Here is a 9,174-nt window from a genome sequence, read left to right as displayed (position 1 = left end):
ACAGAACTAATTTTTTTTATTAAATTCAGTAAAAAAATATGACAAAGATAAGGTATGAAAATGCAATAGTCCTTTAGCGTCTGCATTAAACTGGGACAATGATGATTCAGTGTGGATCAAGGTCACAGTCTAAACTGATAAGTTTGATCAATCAGATCTGTTCTAAATCGTGTGACCTATATGTTTCAGCCATTTCACTGGAAATGTTGACTGGAGTTAAGGACATCACAGCATGATTCTACAGAAGTGAATAGACTAGGTCAAGATAGTACAACCGTAGTCACAGATCACTTCTCTAGGGTTACGAGGATCTCCAAGGTTTGAGAGCTTCTGGTCTGCAAAGATTAAGAATTACATTCCTCACTGATCAGTGACTGAGCCCTGGGATACCTGCAAATGGCCATGATCGGGGGGTTATGATCCCAGAAATGGAGCTGGTTATATCGAGTCACAAGAGCATTTCTGGATCTTTACATTTAAAGCAGGGCATTTAACCCAAACTGGTAAAATATCAGGTGTGTAAATGTGTACAACTGCAAGTCACTTTGAATCATGACTTTGGCTTAGCAAGAAAATATTATTTATAAATATGTATTATGGGCCTGTACAGGGTCTTTAAAGTCCGACTAGTTCAATCTATGGTCTTCTCCGTCACATCATACGGATGCAAGAGTTGGACAGTAAAGCAGATGAACGGGAAGAAAACTGATGCCTTTGAACTATGGTGCTGGTGAAGAATCCTGCGTTTACCCTGGATGGCCTGAAAAACAAATTCATGGGTATTGCAGCAGATCAAACCAAAGGTGTCATTGGAAGCTCAGATGAAGCGACTTCAACTCTTATACTTCGGACACATCACATGAAGTCAATAAAAGAGGACATCATGCTGGGCAAAGTGGAAGTTCAACATAGAAGAGAAAGGCCTGCTATACGGTGGATCAACAATCACCACAGCCATGGATGCCTCACTTTCAAGTCTTAACCGGTTGGCAGAAGATTGGACAGTTTTCAACTATCCATAGAGTCGCCGTGAGTCAACATCGACTCGATGGCACCTAACAAGAACAATAACATGCTCTTTATTCTAAATGACGTATAAAACTGTATAAAAGTTTTTACAGTCAGTACTCACTTTGTAGAATTAAATGAGCAAGCCTTCGTTTGATATTCTGTCATGATTGGAAACATAGGTTTTGTTGCGTAATCAGTGGATCTATACATAATTTCAAATAAAACTTCTTTGTATACCTCATACATAATTATACTTCATACAACTTCCACACTTTGTATAAATTCAGTATATGTTGTCAAGAACAATTATACTTCATACAACTTCTACACTTTGTATAAATTCAGTATATGTTGTCAAGAACACATGGAGGCATGGACTGTGGTGAACTCAGGTGCAGAGTTTATTTATTGTGATGGATTCAGCTAGCGATACGTGAGACACATAAGCATGAAGATGTGAATATGAGGAGACTTGGCAAGGTGACAGAAAAACAGAACGGGAAAGCCGAAGACAATGTAGGCACTGACAAGAATTCAGTCAAAGACTTGGACAAGGACATTGACTTGGTTCCCCAGATTGCCCAACAGTTCCCTAGATGTATATGAAGCATAAGTATGCAAGCAAGATTTTGGAAGGGATTGTTTGAAGCTGTTTACTTATATATTTCCCCATAAAAGTCGATATGGTAGAGATGTGTGAGGAAACAGTCTGTCTGGTATAGAGGTGGAGACCTGTTTTGCACAGTTCCCAGAAAATATTATAGGTATGTCTAATTTGTAATTTGGTGGTTTAATTAAATTACTCTTTAAATGGCTTTAATTTTACTCCTCTCTCAAACCTGCCCAGCCTTTTCAGCAAGAAGGACCTGAGAACATACCTTTCAAATCAATGATAATGCCCTTTCTGAGCCATTGTTTACCAATCATACCTATTGATATTGCTTAGGAGCATGTAGGATTGTTTTTTCTTTTTTCAAAAATAAAATTAATTACTATCCCTGAAGGTGCAAGTGGAAGTCACAGAAGGAATAGCACCACAGGCACAGGAGCAGGCGGGAGTACACTGGCAGAAAACTATGAAAATCAGGAGACAAAGCTCTGTACCTTTAAAATATTCAAGTCTGGACAATTAATTTTCAAAGATCAACCTGATGACAAATCTTGGCAATCAACTGTGTCTATTAGTTTAGCAACAGCAGTTAATAAAAATGATTTATCCTTACTTTGTTCTTATTTAAAAGCATCACAAGCCTAAACATGGCTTATGATGCTTCTGGGAGATCCTTAAAAAAAGTTGACTTTTCAGTAATGAAAATGTATAAATTCAAGCACTCAGTGTTGATTGTTCTACATACACTTATTTTTCCTTGTTCTTCCACCCCAATACTGTAGTGCAGCACAGGGCGTCTCACACAATGACAAGTGGGGAGTTGTAATGACGAGTATTATGGAGCCTCACCCTGTCTGGGCCCTGTCATCTAAATATACTGTTCAGGGAGACATGGACAGCAATTAGAAAGTTAATTAGTTAAGGGACCTGATTCTTCATTGTGCCAAACAAGTAAGGGGAGATTTAAAGCAGGGACTTAGATTGTCTGGACCATCAATAGCATGCCTGAGTCAAGGTCGGGGAGCAGGAGCGATGCTATCCAACTCTGACTGTCAGCTCCACCGACCTCCCACCTGGCCTTTCTCCATCTCCCGCTCCTCTGTAGATTGATAAAGCGTCATGTACCCCTCCCTCTACTGCACCTCAAGTCCAAAGTGGTTAAAAGGGGCCAAGTGAACACGGTGGAGGACAAGATTTGAGGTTTTGCCCGTGCCCCAGGTGATATCAGTTTTGTACTTTTGGTTGGGCGATAAGGCCTTGATGGACTGTTTGAACTTGGTAGTGCCGTCTGGCCTTCCTCAGGGCTGGTGTAGGTCTGCAGAGTGTTGCTTTTATACAGGCTGTTGACAGGCCTTGGGCGGTCCATCCTCAGGCCTCTGTGAATGTCTATCCCTGCAGTCTGTTCATCTGTGCCTACTTGCCCTATAGGCCCTTGTTAGTGCTCTTCTCTTCTGCAATTATGGAAAAAGTGAAGATGCAGCTGGGATGGCTCCTGCTGGGGGAGGAAGAATCTGTTCTCACCTCCCTCACCACTTCACCTTCTTCCCTCTCACTTTCGGTAAAGGTAAGTTCATAGGTGGTTACTGAGATGAACAAAATGTTCAACTTTTCTGAACGTAATTATACGTGTATACCTCAGCCAAGCCAAATTCTAATCAGGGTATTGTATCTACAAAAAAAATAAGCAATATACCAATAAAGTTAATGCCTCATATTCAGTAAATTATATCACTCTCCTCCTTCTTCTTCACCTGCTCTTATTCATTACTCTTTCTTCTGCACGCTCTGTTTCCCAATGAAAAATTTTAACTGAATTGAAAAACTTTGAAGCCAAGTTGCAGTGGGTTGGACCACAGTCCTGCTCTCCAGTGGGTCTGGGGTTCGAGTCCCGCTTGGGGTGCCTTGCGACGAACTGGCGTCCCGTCCTGGGTGTGTCCCCTCCCCCTCTGGCCTTACGCCCTGTGTTGCCGGGTGGGCTCCGGTTCCCCCGCGACCCCGTATGGGACAAGCGGTTCTGAAAATGTGTGTGTGTGTGTGTGTGTGTGTGTGTGAAGCCAAGTTGAAGAAAAACTTAGGATTTATTTAAAACTGAGTTTTGCATTTTTTACCAGTATACACTAAAATACCTCACTTAATTGCTTTTACAAGCTTCATATGTATGTTATAATGTTCATGTTGTCTCAATCCTACCTTTTGTAAATTTCAGGATATATCTGATAATCTTAGATCTTGATAATCTTACAGTATATGTAAACCTATGGGAAGCCCTGAGTTCACTTGGTACATTAACTGAATGTGTTTTATCTGGACAAAGTTGTAGTATGATTATAAACCATATGACTTATTACAGAGAAAACAGTTTGAACTCTGAGCTGTACACCGGAACAGTGAACATATGAACATGGCATCACCACAATTACACAAGAGGATAAAATGCATCTCGCCATTGCAAAGTCATGTTGTCTCTAAAAAACTTCTTTACATGTATCACCTATAGGTGTACCAGCTGCTCATGTGTTTCTCTTATTTAGTTGACATTGTTATCCAAAACAACTTACAATTTCCACTTTTTACACCAAGTCTATTATTTTTCCAGTGTACATAACTGAGCAATTTACAGTTAATACCTGGCTCAAGGGTATTACAGCAAGAGCAGAGATTCACACCTCAGTCCTCCTATAGCAGATGATGGCTCTAATCACCACATTTCCAACTGTCCCAATCCTCCATTACAGGGGATAGCTACACCTTGTTCAAATGTCCCTCAGCAGCACATGGAATCAAACAAAGAACCTTCAGGTTACAAGTAAACATTAGTGAGGTGTGTAGCTGCCCTGCAATGGACTGGCATCCCATCCAGAGTGTACCCTCTTCAGCTTTGTGCCCAGTGATTCTAGGATAGGTTCCCAACCCCAGCAACCCTTTCCAGGATAATGAAATTTGAATAATGATAATAACATTGATGGATGGATGGATGGATGGATGGATGGATGGATACTCTGCTGGCCCTTAGATAGCGATATGCTTGTAAAAAATCTCTCTGAGCCATGGTAAATAGACCCACAGTAGTTAAATGTATGCACCTGTGACATGCGCTACCAGTTCGGCTTCACACAGCTCTCTGCCGCTTATTCAGTGAGTATTGCCTGTGACGGTAAACACTGAATTACAAAGTGCCGCGCTCGTTATCGGCGATTAGATGCAATGGCCTCTGCCTAGGATCTGGCAACTGCGGATTCCCGTGGCCCTTTCAAACGCGTGACTGGGAGCAAACAAAGGAGACCAGCTGAAAAGAGCCCTTTTCACATCCACGTACAATGTCCTCGCGCCCGCAGCCTTTGTCAGCGGCTCCTCAAAAGCACAGACAAGAAAGATCCTCTCACAGAATGTACCGTTATGTAATTCCCTTTTTTCGGAAATGTAAGAGCGTGATAAAAGGGGTGTCACGGGGGATGGTGGGGGTTGGGGGGGTGAATGCTTCATTTATCAATGGATGGGAAGGAAAGTCATATTGCCTCTTTTTGTGTCTTTGTGTCAGCACAGACACACTGAAGTGAACGTGCCGAGACCCCCCCCCCCCTCCCCCGCCACTTCAGGAGGCCCACAATTACAATCAAACACACAGAGTTGCCTTTTTAGAGTCTGGTAGGTCACACTCTTCCAGTTTCTGCTAAATACATTTACTCCACCTGAGAAGGACAACGGGTGTGGGAAAGTGAACAGATCTGCAAGAAAGCTGTTGAAGCTTATAAATCTTGGAAGGCAGATTCATGTAGCATGACTGCCCTTCTTCAGAAGGCTGTGAGAATCATTGGTCAGTTAGTGGTTCTGCACAGGTAACAATTTACCGCTTGTACCAGTTACCAACATTGAACCAATTGCCAGTTTACCAGTCCATGGACAGCAGGTTGCTCAGACAGGTGAGAAGGTCCTGTCCATTTCATTGAGTGACACAAAGTTCTCACAGGATGTTCTATTTGCACACTAGTTAAAAAAAATAAATAAATAAATGTTTTTTGGAAATGGACATCCTGCTCTCTACGTGTCATGCCAACGATGTTAGGGCAAAAATAGAAAATTTACTCTTCTTCCTTCCTGATAGTGTCCTCTGAGTCTTGATCAAAAGGTTCCACACCTTCGGGGGAGCCGACATAAGCAAAAGTCTTTGGTCGACATACTTCACGTAGGGGACACATGGTGGTAAGCAGTGCAAGCAGCGTAAGCAGTGTAACTGTAAGTACAAAGGTAAGCAGCACAAGCGGTGCTGCTGCTTCATAGCTTGTAGATTCTGGGTTGGAATAACCCAGTTGTTTAAATGGCTAAATCATTTACAGTCACTTAACACTCAAAATTGTTTTGGAGAAAAGTGTCAGCTAAGTGACTGGAATTCATAAATAAATTTCCATAAGGTTTCCAACTGTATGTTTTCTACTTGTCTACCCTACTCTCAACAGAGTCTCTCTCACTCTCAATGCATAGATGATCTTGCAGGTTAAAGTATGACTGAACAATTAACCGCATTACTGTTGGTCCAGTCGTGAGATCTCACGCTGAAGATCAACGCTTTTATTTTTCTAACCCACTAAGTTGTCATGCTGCTCACCATTCACGGTTTCAAGGGATTTCTGAAATATGATCTAAAAGGAGTTTAATTCTGCAAATGTCCAGATTTCTGTGATGTTATCAACCAACTGAGCAATGCCGCCAACAACTAATTAAGTATCTAAGACCTCAGCAGTCTTAAATCTCCGTTGCTTAAACCAAATGATGTTGAGACAGATGCAACTTCATTCTGCCCATGAGTGGAATAGTAATGAGTACAAAAGCTAAGAAGGACACCATAGCCATCAGGAAACCATCCCCCACCTCTAGTTTGCCTTTGCAGGCTGGGGGAATATAGCTTCACATCAAACTTCACAAAGTAGCGAGACCATACAGGAGCTTCAGACCTGCCACTTTGGAAGTGAATCAGCTCAGCATGCTGTCGGCACGGTCCGCTTACCAGCGGATTGGCGGGAAAATGCCAAATCTTACGTTTTCATCCCTCGTCTCCATCTGCAGCTCCTAATTCCTCCTTCAGTGAGGAACTCAGCTAATTATGGTCCTGTCTGGGAGAACGGCAGACGCCTCCCAATGTTGGGCAAATGCTACATCCATGGCTTGTGTACTCGCAGCGTGAGGCGGAGCGAGGTATGAGTGTCAGCTTTATAAACGGGGCCTCCAGGGGATGTAGGGATTGGAAGGCAGCATTTGTTTGTAACATTTTGCTAATAACGGCGGGATCGTCGTCGTGACAGAGAGACGGGGACGGTCACTGCAGTCGGTGTGACAGGCGGCAGCGGCGGCAGTGGTTGCAGCAGCTCGGTGACAGCTGGCCACGGGCGCTTCATTAAAACAGAGGCTTGTAATTAAAATCAAACGGCAACATGTCAACAACACATATTGCTGACTATAGTGATCTGGCTGCCCAGATATAATAGTTCCTCATTCATCCACTTGCATTGCTAAGAAAATCATTGCTAGGAAAACATTAAATGCCATAAAAGTATTCAACAATTCAGCACGGTGGTACAGTGAGTTGCGCTGCTGTCTCACAGCGCCTGGGTGGTGCAAGAGAACGTGGGTTTGATCCCTGCTCAGTCTGCGTAGAGTTTGCATGTTCTCCCCCCGTGTCTGTGTGGGTTTCCTCCAGGTGCTCTGGTTTCCTCCCACAGTACAAAGACATGCTGTTCAGGTTCACCCATAGTGTGTGAGTGTGTTCCACTGGTGTATGGATGAGTGACCCATTGTAAGTGGTGTATCTAACAGTGTAAGACACCTTGGTGAATAAGGTGTGTAGGCTGATAACACTACATAGAGTTCATTGGAAGTCGCTTTGGAGAAAAGCATCTGCTAAATAATGTAACAAGGGAACACACACTGACTGAAACTGCTTGTCTTGAGTGGGGTTGCAGTGAGCCAGAGCCTAACCCGGCAACACAGGGCAAAAGGCTGGAGGGGGAGGGGTCCTTTCGGGAGGGGACCCACCCAGGACAGGACCAGGACAGGATGCCAGTCTGTCACAAGGCATCCCAAGCAGGACTTGAACCCCAGACCCACCAAAGAGCAGGCAGAGGCTAAACCTGCTCTGCCACTGTACCCCCCAACAAGGGAATATTCTTACACAATACTCTTTACAAGCTCAAAGAAGTTAAAGAGAGAGAGACACAAATAGCACAAGTCATGGTCTTACTGTAATCGTTTTCAAGCTGATCTCGCCCAGGGTAATGGAAGAGCACTTTATTTTATAATTTCAGACATAAGTATTCCTGTCCTTCATAATCTTTAATCCCACAGAGCTGAGGAGTCAAAACAGGCCTCTTAAGAGCATTTATTCAAGGAGGCCTGGAATGCATGGTAGAAGGGCGTATATGTGTGTATGTGTGTATGTGTGTATGTGTTTGTTATGCTGCTGTGGTGGATCAATGATTAACTGTAGGCAGTGTACTAAAGTGTATCTACATTGGATGAGACCTGTGCGAGGAGGTGTCAGCTAGATATCACATCGTATATTTTGCAAGTTGTTTTGGAGAAAAGTGAGCAAATGTAAATATAAATGGATTCGTGGATCATAATTGAGAGCTGCTTCCTCAACACAGGCGAAAACAAGCCAGTTAAGATCTACAAAGCCATCTTGCAACCAGGTCTGGATTAAAGTTTAGGTAACTTCAGTACGGGGGGGTGAGGTGGCACAGCAGGTTTGACTGGGTCCTGCTGTCTGACGGATCTGATGTTCGCGTCCCGCCTGGGGTGCCTTGTGATGGACTGGCGTCCTACCCTGTGTGTGTCCCCTCCTCCTCCAGTCCCACGCCCTGTGTTGCAGAGTTAGGCTCCAGCTTGCCGCGACCCCAGCTTCAGCCAGTGTGTGTGTGTGTGTGTGTGTGTGTGTGTGTGTGTGTGTGTGACATCAGTACATGTCTGAGTTATTGTGTCAAGAAAGACTAGGAGGAGGTTACTGGCCAATGAGTGCATCGTACAGTTTCCTAGCTGATGCTGGTGCAGCTAATGACATGATGAATGAAACATTTCAAGCAGTGTCTCCAAAGTCATTCATTCTAACACTAATACGAAGGTTTGCTTTGGTATCACTCATTTCGTGTTAAGCCCTTTGTAAAAATATTGCCACCTTGTGGTATACTATAATCTTTCAATGAGCCATACATCAACTCTTGCAAAAGGCAAACAGTCAATAAATAAATTGTATTCATCAGGTGCATTTTATTCTAAGCTTCATTGAAGTTTTCTTAACATTGTTGTTAATTAGGATAATAGTTCTGTAACAACTACAGAAAATCAAATACTTTTACTACTTGTTGGTACTGGGGTTCATATCCCTTTTTTTGGTTGTGTACAAAAAGAAAATATTAATATCAAGCTTTAACTGGAAGATTTCACTGCTGTAGTAATAATAATAATAGCAGCAATAAGCTCAAAAAAATGCTTTATTTTTACTTATGTGTCTTTGACACTTTTAATTAGAGCAGTTTGAAATAATTCTGGGTTGATGCAGGAGA

Source organism: Scleropages formosus, chromosome 13 (genome assembly GCF_900964775.1).
Source record: "Scleropages formosus chromosome 13, fSclFor1.1, whole genome shotgun sequence".
In the NCBI taxonomy this organism is placed as follows: Eukaryota; Metazoa; Chordata; class Actinopteri; order Osteoglossiformes; family Osteoglossidae; genus Scleropages; species Scleropages formosus.
The sequence above is the reverse complement of the archived record's forward strand: the minus strand, read 5'-3'. Positions refer to the sequence as shown.